Genomic DNA, 19,854 nt, shown 5'->3' with positions numbered 1-19,854 from the left:
CGAGGTGCTCTAGTACAATCTTTCTCAAAGTGTCCAAGTTTTCCACAATTGTAGCAGGCTCCAGAGGCCTTACGACAAATACCTCCATGTAGCTTACCACAAACATGGCAGAAACGGGCAGAATAGGAACTTCTAGTTGTTCGACGACTAGATCTTGGTGTTCTCTGCCCTAATGACCCACCTCAGTCATATCTCTGAGCTCGGGGTTTCTCAAATTCTTTTCTCTTCCCCAAATTACTGTTCGAGCTCTGACCCATAGGTTTCTCCCTCTTCTCTATCTCACACTGCCCTTGTGGAGGTTGGGTCTGTACTTGGGCTTGGGATGACAGATTATCAGCCATTTGTTGGAAGAAAGTGGCCATTTGCTGGGCATTTGTGCAGTAATTTGTACTGGTAAAACTGGTACAGTTGGGCCTTCGACACTTTGTGGAGTTGGGGCCTCAACTTTTACTTCTGCCATCACGGACTATTCTATTGTCTCATTCTTCTCTTCCATATCTTTTCACAAGATCTTTTATTCCTGTACAACCAACATAAGGAGATTCCTCTCCATTAGTTCATATTTATGATGTAAATGTACTATATGTATCAAACATTTGAGCTGTTGTAGTTACCGACAAAAATATTTCAAATTCACAGTTCAAAATTTACTTTAAAACCATTGCTCTTATACCACAAAACATGTCACACCCTACTCCCTTATAAGATGTAACATGATCCCGTAGTATACCTAATGAATTACCGTACTTCTCCTACCGATAATCCATTAAATATACTACAAGGGATTTTAAAACAATTTTTGGGAAATTTAAGTCATAGATTAAAATCTGGTGTTATAAATTTTTTTTTTTTTTAATTTCGGCAAAGTGCCGGCTGTATTTTGAGAAAACAGTTCTTCGATCCTGCAAAAGAAAATGCTCCCAATATGTTTTCTCAAATACAACTCCAATAAACTTTATTTCAATTCACAATTCAATTCTCAATACACAATCAATTCATTTTCAAACTAATCTCATCATGAAGAAATATTTCATTGATTATAAGACTCAAAATTTTTATTATAAAACTATTCAAGTAAATGAAATCTCAAATTTACATTTACAATAATTTACATTTAATTACATACAAAAATATTTTACAAGAGTTTTATACAACTGCTCAAATAATTTACATACATATTATTACATGCATACATCAAAACCTATGTACATGGGTATACCTATAATATACCTGAGTCGAATCAAAGTGTCTTCAAAGAAACTTACTCACTGCCCTATGCTCTTCTTACCTACGACAGCATACAAAGCTATCGCTGAGTGGTGAACTCAGTGGTGCACAACTATAATTTAAAACATAGTACAATATACATTGACAAAATTTATAGTAAATAATTTGGAAATCTGAATACTCATCAAATTCCAAAACTCAAAATATTCATTGCCAATAATGTGAACCATTTGTATAAAATGACTTTGATCATGAAATTCAATTTACCAAATCATAACTAACCATTTAGGTAATTCCAACAGCCATTTAGGTAAACTCAAAAGCCATTCTGTATCTCAAAAACCATTATGTATCTCAAAAATCATTCGGTATCTCAAAAACCATTATGCATCTCAAAAATTATTCTGTATCTCAAAAACCATTATGTATCTCACTAACTATGCAAGACTAATCCGAAAGGGCCATCTTCGGGGTGATTCTAACTCCCTATGGTCGGGGAGCTCGAATCGGATTCTAACTCCCTATGGTCGGGGAGGTCGAATCATCGTGCACAGTACACATCACAATAATGAATCTTCCGTAAGGGCCATAACGATAAAAAACTTAATCTAACCTCAAATCAGAGGAAAATCTAAGCCTGTGCACGTACCATGGAAATCAAAACACAACTAACTCCATTGTCTTCTCAACAAATGAGAGAGACAGGTAATAACCTATTCAAGCATCTATAGTGAGATATTAAACAATATCACAATCCTTTTAGTGAGCATAAATCACAATATAATTCGATTCAAAGTCAATTCCAATATCCAATAATTTTTATGCTCATCACAATTCAAATCATAAATTTGCATTTTTCCATGAAATTTACCATCACAATTCAAAACATGTTCTATCACAATTTTCCAAAACATAATTTATTCAATCCATAACAATGCTTAATACTTGTGGAAATACCATTTCACAAAGCTAAATTCATACATACTATAACAATTTCAATAATCATTGAATTAAATCCAATGTTTGTTAAATATAATACATAAGAAAAATATGTCATTTAATCATATGAAATATTCAGGACAAAATTAGTTAAAAACTAGTTGTGCACAAACCTCTGATAATCGCTCTGGCCTTGACTCAGTGTTTCCTTCCTTTTTCCCTGAGTCTTTGCTAACTGAGAAACACAATTTGAAGTGTTTCAGTACTCATTTAAACTGTCTCTAACGATAATGCTTGATAATTAATTCACTGAATTCTATTATTTGCTTAGTCAACCTAATATGTCGACCCTCGATGCATTCTAGGTGAATTAGGTTTTAATGTTATCAATATATCACATTTGTAGCCTTTTAGTATTGGTACATGTTACCAAATTCATTTCCAAGTATATTGCATTTTATTGCAATTTATCGGATTTCAGTATGCCAATTTGACATAGCCGGACGACCTAGTTCCCTCAGTTTTTGGGTTTTGGTCAAAACTACAAACTTGTAGATCTATGTCTTATTGCACGCGGGGCAAAATGTCAGGTCATTCTGAGTTTACTAGACCAAGTTATGGTCATTTTACTATTGCTGGTCAAAATGCATAAAAATTGGTCACTTTAGGTCATTTTAGGTCATTTTAGGTTCGGCCAGTTTTTGGACCTGAAATTGTGCAAGCTTTTTGACTTGCCTATGGTCATTTCTGGGCTTTGGTGTCTTCATAAGACTTGTAGATATAGGTCTTAAATATTCATGGTCAAAATTTCAGGTCAATTGAACCTGTTTTGAGTGAGTTATGGTCAAAATACTAACTGCTGCCCAAATGGTCAATTTTCAGGCCTGCACTTACCTATTCCAGATTTGGTCATTCTTTTAGGTCACTTCTAGGCAGAATTTGGACAAGATCTCTTCATGAAAGTTGGTCTATATTGAGTCTAGTTTTACCTCCAATTGGCCTCATATCAATTGGAGCCACAACTTTGCACTTATAACCTAATTTATACACTGCCAACAATCACAACCTGCATAAGAAAATTTACACTTCTAATTTAGCAATCCTCCTCCTCCCAATACTTCAATATTCATTCTTGGCACTTCTATATTTATTCAACACAATTCTAACAAAGTAAATTGGGCAGAATACTCAAGTAATATAGCCTCTCATGGCTGCCTAAAATTGGGCAGTCCAATAATTCAATAATTCTTCAAATTTCTTCACCCAAAATACTCCCCATAACCTCAACACAAACTTTAATAAAGTAAGTTAAAGAAATAAGCATTTACCTTTAGTACACCACTTCTCAACCTTGACCAAAGCTCCTTTTCTTGCTGGCTATAGCTTTCCCATGATGTGTGGACAATTTCTTGTGAAAGGATTAGTGGAAATCATGGTGAGATTGAGTGAGATTAAAGCTTGCATGAAGGTGTTTCAATGGAGATTTGAGAGGAATTTAAATCCTGGAACTTGAGAGGTGAAGGAGATGAATTAAGATAGTGGAAAATTATGTCCACTTTTGGCTTTTATATGGTGCATAATGGTCCACTAACTCAATTAAAAAATAAGGTAATATTAAACTTTTAATTATTCACATTATACCCCATAATTCTCGTTCATTATATTTCATTCCAACTTTAATTTTTCATGTAAATTCTAAACTTTAACACTACTTTATTTTCATGGACATTTAGGTCAAAAGTCAACTCTAGGTGTCAAATAACCAAAATGCCCCACTTTGAGTTATATTCCTAATTTTTCGGTAACACCGATTTTTGTCATTTTCTCGATTTCTCGTTTTTCTTTATACTAATTAATTAATTTTTCTTTGATATTTCTAATGGAATTTATACTTCAATAGACATTTATTTAAGTCCTAAAAATATTTTTTAGGGTTCCCCTGGGTCCAGGGCTAGTCAACGGTCCACGCCGCAACTTCCCGGTGCGGTCACCCATCGCTAGGGTTCTCGGCTCTCTTAACTTCGTTACATTTCTTTGCTATTATTTTTCCTTTGTTTTTCTTGTATTTTCTTTTCTTGTATTTCATTATTTTATGTCTCCTCACTCATATCGAAGTGTAGTTCTAGGCATCCTAGTTGTCCGGACAACACTGGTCACCGGAACAGTAGAACGCACTACCGAACTTAGGGGCATTACAAGTCTCTCCCCCTTAAAATAAATTTCATCTCGAAATTTTACCTAGCATTAGTCTCTGAACAGCTGTGGGAGCTGTCTCCTCATATACTCTTCACGTTCCCAAGTAGCTTCCTGGCCTGAATGATGGTTCCACAGCACTTTATCCAGGTGTATCTGTTTATTCCTCAGCTGCTTCACCTCATAAGCCAGAATTTCTATGGGTTCTTGCTCATATGAGAGGTCTGGATTTACTTCAATCTCTTCAACTGATAGTACATGAGATGGGTCTGATCTGTACCTCCTTGACATGGACACATGGAAGGCACTGTGTATCCTTTCTAGCTGTGGAGGTAATGCGAACCGATATGCCAAAGGACCCACTCTTTCTAGAACCTCATATGGTCCGATGAAATGAGGACTCAGTTTCCCCTTTCTGCCAAATCTCATAATCATCTTCTAAGGAGAAATTTTGAGGAATACCTTATCACCCACTGCATATTCAATGTCTCTTCTCTTCAAACTAACATAGGACTTCTGACGTTCTGATGCAGCCTTAAGTCAATCTCTGATCAATTTAATCTTTTCCTCTGTTTGCTAAACAATTTCAGGCCCAATCATCTTTCTTTCACCTACTTCATCCCAACATATGAGAGTTATGCACTTCCTGCCATACAAAGCTTCATATGGAGGCATTCCAATGCTTGATTGGTAGCTGTTGTTATAAGCAAACTCAATCAAAGGCAAGTGTATATCCCAACTACCTTCAAACTCAATCACACAAGCCCATAGCATATCTTCCAATATTTGAATTATTCTCTCAGACTGGCCATCTGTCTGTGGGTGGAATGCCGTGCTGAAGTTCAATCTAGTTCTTAGGGCTCTCTGAAGACTACCCCAGAATCTAAAACGAATCTAGGATCTCTGTCTGATACAATCGATACTAGCACTCCATGTAGTTTTACAATTTCATTTATGTACAATCTGGCCAATCATCCCAGGCTATAGTCCATCTAAACTGGCAAAAAGTGAGCAGACTTGGTTAGTCTATTAACTATAACCCATACTGCATCATGACTATTCTGTGTCTTCGGAAGTCTCATCACAAAATCCATAGTTATCTGTTCCCTTACAATGTTTCATAGGGTGCCATTTGTATAATAGCTTGACACTTATTAATGTTTACAAATTCTGTTAGTAGGATGTATCTGTCCCATCTCCCCTCGGATTCAATAACACAAGTTCTCAGTATATTCTCGAGGGCTTATCACATATTACTGGTTATTACTATCATTTCATTTCATTATTTATCGGAACTCAATGAGTTTCAGAATTTACCTGAATCACTTATTTCGACTGTCCATCCATTTGAGGATGATAAGTCGTACTGATATCTCTAAACTTATAGCAATTACTGTGGTACAGGTAGTTCACATTATGGTAACTGAGTTACTGACTCCAGCTACCTTACAAGTGTAGTTTTTCAACAGGCTAGTTCTGAAGTTTTAAATTTCTGACTAAAATTTTCACATTTATTTCCAGTAATAGCACTCTATCCGGGCGTAACTATACCAATTTATAGATTACTTACAATTATTCTTATTTTATTATACCACGAGGAAGCACGTAGCTCTACACAATAATCCCGTGTCGGTACTGTAATTTGCAGCTTACAATACAGACATCAAGAATATTATTACATAGTCACTACGTTATAACCTCATGGACTAGGTTTTCTAACATCTTATCTTTCTCGAATCCACTAATATCCTAAACCAATTCTAATTACAATATCCATTAATAATTACTAACAGTAACATCTTTGCCCTCATCTAAAGCAATTCTATTGCTGTAACTTACTTTTAGGTCCTCTTGCCTTACATTAAGTAGGCTTGCCAATTAGCTTTATAATTTATGGTGTGTTAGAAAATACTTTTAACTAACAATTCTTCCAAAATTAATATCAATCATACTTGTTATTATAGTTTTTATCCTAAAGGACTAGTCACTAATACATCAAAATTCATTCCCATGTAAAGGAATAGCAACAGAACATATAATTCTAACACTAACACACAACAAAGTAGTGCTGCGATCAAATAATAACTAATTGTTTCTTTCAAAAATTAAGAACTTACCAGCAGCTACATCTGAAGTTTCTGCTCTTTCTCCTTGACGCATAGTGGACGCTCTGACTGGTGCGCTACTATATTCGGGTTGATTCACTATGTTATAGTGGTAAGGAGTACCAACTCTATTTCTATCTCGACTCTGACTGACGGTCTATGAACTCCAGAGAGCAGATCGAGGTGCTCTAGTACAATCTTTAGCAAAGTGTCCAAGTTTTCCACAATTGTAGCAGGCTCCAGAGGCCTTACGACAAATACCTCCATGTAGCTCACCACAAACATGGCAGAAACGGGCAGAATAGGAACTTCTAGTTGTTCGACTACTAGATCTTGGTGTTCTCTGCCCTAATGACCCGCCTCTGTCATATCTCTGAGCTCGGGGTTTCTCAAATTCTTTTCTCTTCCCCAAATTACTGTTTGAGCTCTGACCCATAGGTTTCTCCCTCTTCTCTATTTCACACTGCCCTTGTGGGGGTTGGGTCTGTACTTGGGCTTGGGATGACAGATTATCAGCCATTTGTTTGAAGAAAGTGGCCTTTTGCTGAGCCATTTGTGCAGTAATTTGTACTGGTAAAACTGGTACAGTTGGTCCTTTGACACTTTGTGGAGTTGGGGCCTCAACTTTTACTTCTGCCATCACTGACTGTTCTATTGTCTCATTCTTCTCTTCCATATCTTTTCACAAGATCTTCTATTCCTGTACAACCAACATAAGGAGATTCCTCTCCATTAGTTCATATTTATGATGTAAATATACTATATGTATCAAACATTTGAGCAGTTGTAGTTACCGACAAAAATATTTCAAATTCACTGTCACACCCTACCCCTCTGTAAGATGCAACATGATCCCGTAGTATACCTAATGAATTATCAACTCCGTCTACTGATAACCCATTAAATACACTACAAGGGATTTTAAAACTTTTCTTACTTCTTTCACAGTGGTGAGCACTATTTACAGGCGTTAAAAACTTTTGTGAACTGAAGTGATAGAACTAACACATTTGACTTATTTGGAATTTCTGTAAAAATTTTGGCAGAGTGCCATCTGTATTTTGGATAAAACAGTTCTTCAGAAAATCTGTAAAAAGCACTTCAATATTTTTCCAAATCTCAACTCCAACAAAATTCAACACAATATTTTTCTCAACTCAATCCACAACAATTTTTCAGTATTTTCAAAGGATGAGATAAAAGAAATATAATACAAATTTTACAAGTCAAAATAACTCATAATTCACTTTACAACTTCAATGTACAATTTTAATTTACAACTGCTCAAATAATTTACATACATATTATTACCTACATACATCAGACCTATGTACATGGGTATACCTATAATATACCTGGAGCTGATCTGAAAGTGTCTTCAAAGAAACTTACTCACTGCTCTATGCTTTTCTTACCTGCGATAGCATACAAAGCTATCGCTGAGTGGTGAACTCAGTGGTGCACAGCTATAATTTAAAACATAGTACAATATACATTGACAAAATTTACAGTAAATAATTTGGAAATCTGAATACTCATCAAATTCCAAAACTCAAAATATTCATTTCCAATAATGTAAATCATTTGTATAAAATGACTTTGATCATGACATTCAATTTATCAAATCATGACTAACCATTTAAGGTAGTTCCAACAAAATCAATTATACATAAATCATAACTGAAATCATAATTCTTTACTATTCAAAAACATTCTGGATTTCTCGTTTTTCTTTGTACAAATAAATTAATTTTTCTTTTATATTTCTAATGGAATTTTGTAACACCCTCCCTGTAGCAACTCCGTACATTCTACTGTCCCGGTGACCAGTGTCGGTCCGGACAGGTAGAACATCTGGAAAAATATTTAAACTAAAGTGAGGAACCATAATTAACTCAAATATTAATAAGAAAAATTTAGGAAAAATTTTAGAAATAAAATACAACCAAGTTAAATGAGCCAGTGCCCTAGCGATGGGTAACCTAGTGAGAAGTTGCGGTTCTCGCAACTAGGAGCCCTAGACCCAGGGAAAAATTCATAAAATAATTTTTGGGACTCCAGAGAAGGGTCATTGAGGTTCCTATGGCATTAGAATGCCAAGAAAATATTTAGAAAATTTTTTCAATCGTTACAGACAATTTTGACCCGTTAAGCCAAACGGAGGGCATTTTGGTCATTTCGCCTTCAGAGACGATTTTTTGCCGACTTGTCCAGTTAAGTAAATAATTATTATAACATAAAATATGAATAAATATTGCTAAAAAATTAAATTAATAATGAATAGAAAAGAAAGAAAAAGAAAATGACTTAAATCCCTAATTATGACATCACTATGATGTCATTTAAATGCCCTCCACTAATCACCATTTAACAACAAAACTAAAATTCTTTAAAAAGGGAAAAATGACAAATTAAGAAACCAATTTCTGGTTTCTTCTTCTTCATCTAGCCGTGACCTTCTCTTCCATCTCCCTCCATAAAAATTTTCTTTCATCACTTCCATTTCCCATCAATTCTCACTACTAAACCCTAGACATCTTTCATTAAAACTTGTCTATACCTCTTGGAAAGTGTTTGGCAGCCTAGAAAAATAAAGAAAGTGAAGTTCAAGCTTGGGAAAATTCTGCTCAAAAAGGTTAGTGCTTATTTATGCATATATCTCTCTTATTCCATGTTAGGGACTTAAAATGAGTATGAAAGTGTAAATTAAATGAAATAAAACTTATGTGTATGTACACCATGGAATTCGGCAGCCCTAAGGAAGGGATAAGGTTGATTGTTTTGATAGGCTTAGAATGGACTAGAGATGTAACACCCCTAAGTTCGGTAGTGCGTTCTACTGTTCCGGCGACCAGTGTTGTCCGGACAGCTAGGATGCCTAGAACTACACTTCAATATGAGTGAGGAGACATAAAATAATGAAATACAATAAAATAAAATACAAAAAAAACAAACGAAAAATAATAGCAAAGAAATGTAACCAAGTTAAGCGAGCCGAGAACCCTAGCGATGGGTGACCGCATCGGGAAGTCACAGCGTGGACCGTTGACTACCCTGGACTACGGGGAACCCTGGAAAATATTTTTAGGACTTAAATAGACCCTTATTGAAGTATAAATATCATTAGAAATATCAAAGAAAAATTAAATTATTAGTACAAAGAAAAGTGAGAAATCGAAAAATGGACAAAACCCGGTGTCACCGAAAAATCAGGAATGCTACCCGAACAGGGGCATTATGGTCAATCGACATCCCGAATTGTCTTTTGACCTAAATTTCCATTAAAAATAAATAATATTACACTTAGAAAATAAAATGAAAAATTAATTTGGTGGTACCTAAAGTGAATAGCAAGAATTAAGGGTTTAATGTGGGATAAAGGGAAATTAAACTTATAATATGATTAATTAGTGTGAGTGGGCCACTAATGAATAAAATAAAAACATAATGGGGCAGCTGTAATTCCATTATACAAGCTGAAATGTTCATCTTCTCCATTTCCCTTAACCTTGCCGAATTGAAGGAAATGAAACCTCCATTGCCGTTTTCTCTCAAGCTCACCTAACCTCCTCATTTCACTTCCAATCATTTAGGGCTCTTCATTAAAGATTGTCTACACATCATAAAGAAGAGCTTGATACCAAAATCAAGAAGTTTAATCAAGGTTTAGGAAGTTCCAACCATAGGTAAGTTTACATTTTTGAATATTGCTTTGTTAAACTTTGTGTACATGTTATGGGTGTTGGATTTGTGAAGAAAATTTTCAAGTTTGAGGAGTTATTGATATGTCCATTTTGGACAGCCATGGAGTTATGTATTTAATGATTTATTATTACATATATTTGATGTAAATTCATGTTGAGTAGAGGGATTTAATATCCTAGTAAGTTATTTCCATGAAAATGTGGTGATTGTGCACTTAAATTGGAGATTGACGAATTGTGGGAAACTTTGGCATTGTAGAACATTTCGGCAGCCTTGGGACACTTTGATAAATGTATGAGTTCATGAAGGTATTGGCAGAATATTGACATTGAGGATTGATGGATATGTATATAGGTTGGTTGTGTAAAGTGTATGTAAGAATGAGTAATGTTTAGGTGTATATGTGATTGTACTTAGACTTTGTAAATTTGAGTTTATTTGGTGTATTGAGGATGTGATTAATCTGCCCAAAGTGACTTTAAAGTGAAGTGGTATATGGTTTTGGTAATGTACCAAAACAGAATTGGTAAGGGAAGTGGACATATAGTAAGGTGAATGTGTCATTGATGTATGTTTAAGCAAGGTAATTAAGGGCAGCATGCATTTTAACCTATAACTTTAAATGTGTAACTTCAATTAGTATGAGACCAATTGAAGGTGAAACTAGGCACAAAATGTGCCAACTTTCTTTGAGAAAGCATACCAAAATTCTGCTTGCAAGGTGACATGAAAAATGACCAATTCGGATTAAGTGCAATTGAAACCTGAAAACTGACCAATTGGGCAGCAGTTAGTGTTTAGGCCATAACTCACTCAAAACAGGTCCAATTGACCTGAAATTTTAACCATGAATAGTTAAGATCCATACCTACAAGTCTTATGAAGACACAAAAGCCCATAAATGACCATAAGCAAGTCAAACAGCTTGTACAAGTTCGGGTCCAAAAACTGGCCGAACCAAAGTTGACCAAATTGACCTAAAATGACCTAATTTGATGCCATTTGACCAGCAATAGTAAAATGACCATAACTTGGTCTACATAACTCAGAATGACCTAAAATTTTGCCCAGCGTGCAATAAGACATAGATCTACAAGTTTGTAGTTTTGACCAAAACCCGAAAACCGAGGGAACTAGGTCTTCCGGCTAGGTCAAACTAGTATACCGGAATCCAGCAAGTTGCAATAAAATGCACTAAACAAGGAAATGAAATTGGTAACGTGTACCAACCCTAAAACACTATCGAATGTGACATATTAATGACACTAAGACCTAATTTACCTAGAACACATCGAGGGTCAGTATATTAGGTAATTAAGCAAATAATAACTTTCAGTGAATTACTTATCAAGCATTATCGATAGAGACAATTTAATTTAGTACTGAAACACTTCAAATTGTGTTTCTCAGTTAGTAAAGACTCAGGAAAAGGGAAGGAAACACTGAGTCCAGACCAGGAGACAGTCATCAGAGGTTTGTGCACAACTAGTTTTCAACTGATTTTATTTTGAATAATATTTCACATGATTAATTGTATGTTATTGTTTTAAATTGTGTTTGTGCACAACTAGTTTTCAACTGATTTTACTCTGAATAAGATTTCATATGATTAATTGTATGTTATTGATTTAAATTGTGTTTGTGCACTGTGAGATTTCTTTTGAATTTTTTAATTGAAATGAATTATGACTATTTGTACATTATTGTTTTAAATTGTGGAAATGTGTTTGAATGGATAATTATTGCTTGAAAAGCATTGTAAATGATTTGATGGATACTATTGATTGAAAAGCACTGTAAATGGTTTTTGTGGAAATTAAAGATAATTATGAATTGTGTTGCCATTTTGTGAATGAAATTATAACTTTGGAAATTTATTAGATTCTCACGAATCATTTGAATAAAATGTTTGGAATTGATTTTGTGTTCACACTTAGCATGACAGTATCATATCATTCCTTCTCCATTTATGGGGTTGTGATCGTTTATTTTCCTTCTCCATTTATGGAGTCGTGATCGTTTATTTTTCTCCCTCTCTGGTTTACCAGTTGAGGTGATCGGATGAGTACTCATTATATAGCTAGCTCCCTTCCTCATTGATTTCGATTAGTGGGGTTGTGATTACTTTGTCGTGGTGTACAACGCGGCATTGATCGGAAATTTGTGTCATGGCTTAAGTTGTGAATGAATTGGCAACACTGTATTCTTAAATTATTCGACTAAATTGTGTTGTTATGCGATTTGATAATTTGTGAAATGAAGTTTAAATTCTTATTGACATTTACTGTCTTTTGAATTTAACTATATTTTGATTACTAAGATTTATTGTGATATTGTGTTAAATTCCTTATGACAGTATTGTTTTGAATTTAACTATGGTTTTTAAATATTCACTATTTATTTGAATTATGAATTGTGATTTAAATTTGTATTTGGTTAATGTTGTGCACCACTGAGACATTGTCTCAAATGATAGCTTTATTCTTTATCGCAGGTAGACAGACAAACAGGGCAACAGACTAGGCTGCTATTACTTCCAGCGAGAGATTTTCGGGTATAATGAGTATACCACATTTTGTATTTTGTACTGTAATGTATGACCACTGTATGTATATATTTTTTTTTTTGGTTTTGAGTAGTTGTAAATTAAAATTGTACATTGAAGTTATAAAATAAATTATGAGATATTTTGACTTGTAAAAATTGTATTATATTTTCTTTATCTCAGTCTTTGAAAAATCACTGCAGATTTGAGTTGAGAAATATGTTGTGTTGAGAAAAATGTTGGATTTGAGATTTGGAAAATATATATTGAAGTGCTTTTTACAGGTTTTCTGAAGACCTGTTTTATCCAAATTACAGATGGCACTCTGCTAAAATTTTTACAGAAATTCCAAATAAGTCAAATGTGTCAGTTCTATCACTTCAGTTAAAAAAAGTTTTTAACACCTGTAAATAGTGCTCACCACTATAAAAGAAGTAAGAAAAGTTTTTAAAATCCCTTGTAGTGTATTTAATGGGTTATCAGTAGACGGAGTTGGTAATTCATTAGGTATACTACGAAATCATGTTATGCCTTACAGAGGGGTAGGGTGTGACAAGAGATGATGTTTAAAGTATATATATATGGATAATGAATTCGTGTGTTTAACTAAGGTATGTTGTGTGAATTTGAAATGGGGAATTAGGATTTTGGAGAGAAACTTGGACTTTGCTTATGTAATGGTGAATTAATATTCTAATGGTCAATTAGTGACTATTTGAGGTAAGTTGACCATAAGTTGGAGTGAATTATAGCATGATAAACTGATTTGGTATGCTGCCTAGTGAGAGCAGTAGGTGTGGCTGTGAGTCCAGCCTGTTTGGACAGCCATAACTTTGGCTGTGTAGGTTCAATTGGTGTTTGGCCAATTGGATATGAAACTAGACACATAATGGCACAACTTTGGTGAAGAAACCATGCCCATAAGACCAAACCAAGTGGACCAAAAACTTGCCTCAATCCGGATGTCCTGCAACCAGTTTCTGCAGAATGACCAAATGAACAGTGATTATTCATTTGGCCATAACTCAGTGTAGAATGGCCCAATTGACCTGAAATTTTACCAGCAACAAGTTGAGATATAGACCAACAACTTTCATGAAGGAACCTACCCGAAATTATGACCAAAACCTATTCAACAAGAGAGTGGAAATTACTGTTTACTGCACTGTAGATATGATCAGTTCTGAAATTTTTCAATCCGGCCAGTTGTGGTTTTTGGACCATAACTTGAGCTACAAAACTCCAAATGGAGTGATTCCAAAAAAGAAATTCAACTAGACAAAATAAGGAACAACTTTCATGTTTATCATTTTCCCAAATTCCCACTGCAACAGCAACTAATGAAATAGTAAATTTTGGGTATAAAAACTGAAAATTCTGCTCCATAAATTTTAAGCTTAGAAATGATATTATTAACCAATACCAACAAATTTTGAATGCAAAATGTGGTATGTTGGGAGTGTTAAAACCAATGTACCTATTTTCTATGCAAAAGTCAACATTTTTGTTGACTAATAAAGGGAATAGTAACACCAAAACTTGAAATTCAAAAATTGAAAGATTCAAAAGTGTCAAATGCCCTAGTATACCTAACAAGATTGGTTTGGATAGTTTGGCATGCCAATAGGGTTCAGTTAGCGATCGCACATGGCATTATACCATTACGTGATTTCATGGCTTTTAGCCATTCGACATTGTGTTGAGATTTGGCCTTGTGCTCGATGTTATTACTGACTTGTTAGCTGCTACATGCACACCGTGAGATACATATGTGACCGATGGTGTGACGGCCTGAGGTACTTGATACCCAGTGCTAGTTTACCCGTTTATCCAGTCCAGTCGTCCAGTATAGGTTACTTGGGCAACCAAAAATGAAAGTGGATAAATTTAATGAAATAATGAATATAACAAGTACAAAATAAGTAAGACTACAAATACTCATCGAAAGTTTATTTGCAATAAGACACCGATACATTCACTGCATATTTACTTCCTGTTATTTCTTTTTATTTTATTATTGGCACCACTAAGCATTATTGCTTAGCGCGTTGCTTTTGCCACGCGTAGGTTCTGGAGATACTGACCGAGAGCCCAATAGACCACAGGCTGGGTGAGACCTCCTGCAGTTCTGCATAGTGTCCGTGTCACCTCACCATCTTCAGTGCATTGGTAGGACACTAGGTTTCATTTTGGTATTTTGTAACTAACTTTTATTTTCTTTTGTGTAATTGAAACTTATGTAATGTATTTTGATGTTCATGTAAATAATGGAAATTGTGTTTGTGAATGGAAAAGTGAATATTTATTTATGACTTTTACATGATTATTACATGAGATGAATGATTGAGAAATGGAAATGTTGTTGAAAAACATATTGAGATTTTGATATTGGAGTTTGAGAATGATTGAATATGATTATTGGAAGTGTTTTTCACAGGTTCCGAAGAACTGTTTTCTCCATTTTTAGCCGGTACTCTGCCGGATTTTCTATAAAATTTTCGAAACCTCAAATAAAATTATAATTTCAATAGATGACTTAAATGAATTATATTTCATAAATTATATTCAAAACTATGATAAAAGTAAATTAAGGAAAAATGAAAATGATTGAGATAAAATAGAGTGTTCCGGTACACCGTGTGACATATCTTACTCGGATATACTGTAGACGAGTAAGGGGTGTCACATTTAGTGGTATCAGAGCACGGTTTAGGCGTTTTTGGGCCTAGATTGCGTCCATACTATGCATTGCATTTGTAAGAGTCGAGGTGACACTAATGCAGATCTGTTGTCTTTGTTAAATAGGATATGGACCCTTCATCTCAGAGAACAGTTGAGGAAGAAGTGGAGAGTCATGCTCCACCTGCAGCAGCTAAGACAGGGGGTAGGGGAGAACCTGCTCCGCCAGCTCAAGCAGAGCCTGCTCCGCCTCCACAGGTCATGTTCCAGCAAATGGCCGAATTCTTCAGACAAATGGCTGGGGTAATGCCAGCACCACCACCACCACCTCCACAACCAAAATCACACTTGGAAAAATTGAGAAAATTTAGAGCAGTGGACTTCTTTGGCAAGAGAGAAGAAGATTCTATGGCAGCCGAAAATTGGTTGAACAGAACAGTCAGAGTTTTAAAACAACTCCACTGCACTCCAGAGCAAAATCTAGAAGCTGCTGTATCTCTGTTGCAAGATGATGCATATGAATGGTGGGATACGGTGTCCAATGAAGTACAGCCAGAAGTAATAACTTGGGACTTCTTCCTCTCCGAATTCAAGAAGAAATATGTGGGTAGTGTATACCTGGAAGAGAGAAGAAGAGAGTTCATTAACCTGAGGCAGAGACAGCTGACAGTGGCCGAGTATGAAAAGGAATTTGTCAGATTAAGCCGCTATGGAAGGGAGATAGTCCCTAATGAGGCCAAAAGGTATAAGAGATTTAAAGAGGGATTAAATGACAACATAAAGATCATGATCACTGCCTTGGGAATCACCGACTTCACCAAGTTAGTGGAAGCTGCAATAAAGGTTGAAAATGTTAGAATAAGTGAGCAGACCAGAAGAGAGAGACAGCAGAAGAGGGGCCCGGGTCATTCTAGTTCATCTCCTGCAACTGGGAAGAAGTTCAAGGGTCCACACACGCAGTTCAGTCAATCACAAGGTCGTGGTCGATTTCGGGGCCCAGCCACGCTTACCCCTAGGAGAGGTCAGTCCACACCATCAGTGGCAGCTCTCCAGGGATGAGGTTCAGGGGACTAGCCCCAGCATCTTCTGCATGTCCACATTGCCTGAAGTGGCATAAGGGGGAGTGTTGGAGAGTGACTGGTGCCTGCTTAAGGTGTGGGTCGACAGAGCATCAGCTGAGGAACTGTCCACGCAGAACTACTACAGCTGCTCTAACATAAACAAACAGACCTGCTCCTGCACCATAAAAGGGAAGGAAATTTGGCAAATCGGAGGCAGTGGGACCATCACAGAGGCCTGCATCTGAGCCAGCAGAGAGGCCTGAGAGTAGACCACCTGCAAGAGCTTATGCCATTAGAGCTCAGGAGGAGCAAGATGCCCTAGACATCATCAGGGGTACGTTCTCCCTCTACACTACATCTGTGCATGCATTGGTTGTAACACCCTCCCGGTAGCACTCCGTACATTCTACTGTTCCGGTGATCGGTGTCGGTCCGGACAGCTAGAACGTCCGGAAAAATATTTAAACTAAAGTCAGGAATCATAATTAACTCAAATATTAACAAGAAAAATTTAGTAAAAGTTTTAGAAATAAAATACAACCAAGTTAAATGAGCCGGTGTCCTAGCGAGGGGTAACTCAGAGGGAAGTTGTGGTTCTCGCAACGAGGAGCCTAGACTCGGGGAAAAATTATAAAATAATTTTTGGGACTCCAGAGAAGGGTTATTGAGGTTCCCATGGCATTAGAATGCCAAGAAAATACCTAGAAAAATTTTTCAATCGGTACAGACAATTTTGACCCGTTAAGCCAAACAGAGGGCATTTTGGTCATTTCGCCTTCAGAGGTGATTTTTGGCCGACTTGTCCAGTTAAGTAAATAATTAATATGACATAAAATATGAAGAAACATTACTAAAAATTAAATTGAAATTGAGTAGTGATGAAAAGAAAAGAAAAATCAAAATAAAGCAATTTGTGACATCATAATGATGTCATTTATAAATTACCAACCAATCACAAGCTAATAAGCTTTCTTAAATACTTAAAAGAGACAAAACAAAGACCAAAGGAAAAGAAAAATGTGAGCAGCCATCTCCTTCCCCATTTCAGCCGCACCATAGCCAAGAAGAAAACTTCCATTTTTCTTCCTCACTCAAGCTTGAAGATCTCTCAACCCTCACCCCAAAACCCTAAGTTATCTTCACAAAAATTAACCTATACACCCTAAGGAAGCTCTAGGCAGCCACAAAGAGGAGGAATTCTAGAGTTTTCCCAAGCTCAATAAGTTGAGCAAAGAGGTTAGTGCATATATACACCTAAAGCTCTTGATTTCTATGTTAAGGGACTTGAAATAAGTAAGGAATTGTAACTAAAATGAATAAAAATTATGTGTATGAATGCCATAAATTTCGGCAGCCCTATTGAAGGAATAGAAATAAGTGTTTTGTTGGACTTAGAGTGGAATAGAAATGATGTTTAAGGTACATATACACAAGTATAATGAATTGGTATGCTAACTAAGGTAATTGGTGTAACCCTTGAATTTGAGCTAGGGTTTTAAGAGTGAAAATTTGACTTGGCTTAGGAAATTGTTAGAGAACATTTTAATGGTCAATTAGTGACCATTTTAGGTAAGTTGACCACAATTTGGACTGAAATAATGCATGGCAAAGTGAATGTGTAGGCTGCCTAAAGACAGCAGCAAGGTGACTGAGATTTCAGTCCACTTATACAGCCATAACTTTGGCTGTGTAGGTCCAATTGGTGTTTGGCCAATTGGACATGAAACTAGGCTTATAATGGCACATTTTTTCTGAAGAAACCATGTCCAAAAGACCAAATTAAGAGGACCAAAAGTTCGCCCCAATCCGGATACCCTGCAACAGCACCTGCAGAAATGACCAAATGAACAGTAACTGTTCATTTGGCCATAACTCACTGTAGATATGGTCAATTGACCTGAAATTTTTACAGCAACAAGTTAAGACATAGACAAACAACTTTCATGAGGAAACCTACCCCAAATTATGACCAGAACCTAACCCAAATGGCAGTGGCAGTCACTGTTCATGTTACTGTAGATATGGTCAATTCTGCAGTTTGGCAATCCGGCCAGCTGTTGTTTTTGGACCATATCTGGAGCTGTAAAACTCCAAATAGAGTGATTCAAAAAAGGAAATTCAACTAGACAAAATAAGGAACAACTTTCATGTTTACCATTTCCTCAAATTCCCACTGCAACAGGGCTTAATGGAACAGTAAATTTGGGTCACAAAAACTGAAAATTCTGCCCTCTTGGTTTTAAGTTTGGAAATGGTATTTGTGACTTATTCCAACAAGTTTTAAATGCAAAATGTGGTATCTTTGAGAACTTAGGTTCAATAAATTTATTGTGTATGAAAAAGTCAACATTTTGGTTGACTAATAAGGTGAATAGTAAACAAAATGACACATATTACATAAGTAATACAACTTGAAATATAAAATGTAATTAACACAAATGGATTGTTTAGAGTATAAATGAGATAAAGTTATCATTAGGATTTACGTCTTTGTTTCAAATAGGATTATAATACCTTGTACAAAAATTGGTACATGAGAGGTAATAATGTGAATACTAATTCATATAAATATTGTAACGATTAGATGAATCACATGGATGGGTAAATGGGTTAATTGCTCTCATCACGAGAGAAATGGAAATATTTCGATGTACAAATGGTACATGAAAATCGATTGATGTGAATTGCAATTAACGTGAATGGTATGATGAATGCATAAATTATATAAAAATGAGATTTGAAGATTTATGCTTCTACTATAAATAAAATTAAAATACTATGAACGATAATTGGAACATAAAATGAAATAATAAAACTTATGAACATTTAATGATATTATGTGCCCTTGTATTGCCTAGACATGTGTGTCGGATTGGATAGTTTGGCATGCCAATAGGGTATTATTTTAGCAGTACTGCGAAAGGCTTTATGCCTGTATTCATGGCTTTTATGCCCGTATTCATGACTTTTATGCCGATTATGTGATATCATAGCTTTTTAGCCATACTGACTGCATACGTGGTTGACGTTCTGCGTCCCATGGTATGACGGCCCGAGGCACCGCGGTGTCCAGTGCCAACGACCCGTTATTCAGTCCAGTTGTCCAGTATAGGTTACTTGGGCAACCAAATGAATGAAAGTGGACAAAGTTAACGAAAAGAAAAAAATAAAAAAAGGATATACAAATGCAAACCAAATAAGGCATATAAATTAAATACACATTTATTTTCTGCTATTTTCTTTTATTTTATTATTGCACTACTAAGCTTTATGCTTAGCGCGTCGCTTTTGCAACGCGTAGGTACTGAAGATTTGGACAGAGGGCCCAGTAGACCACAGATTGGGTAAGGCCGTTCACAGTTCTGCATAGTGTCTGTGTCACCTCACCGTCTGCAGTGCA

This window comes from Hevea brasiliensis, chromosome 8, assembly GCF_030052815.1.
Source record: "Hevea brasiliensis isolate MT/VB/25A 57/8 chromosome 8, ASM3005281v1, whole genome shotgun sequence".
Taxonomy (NCBI): domain Eukaryota; kingdom Viridiplantae; phylum Streptophyta; class Magnoliopsida; order Malpighiales; family Euphorbiaceae; genus Hevea; species Hevea brasiliensis.
This window is presented reverse-complemented; position numbering follows the sequence as displayed.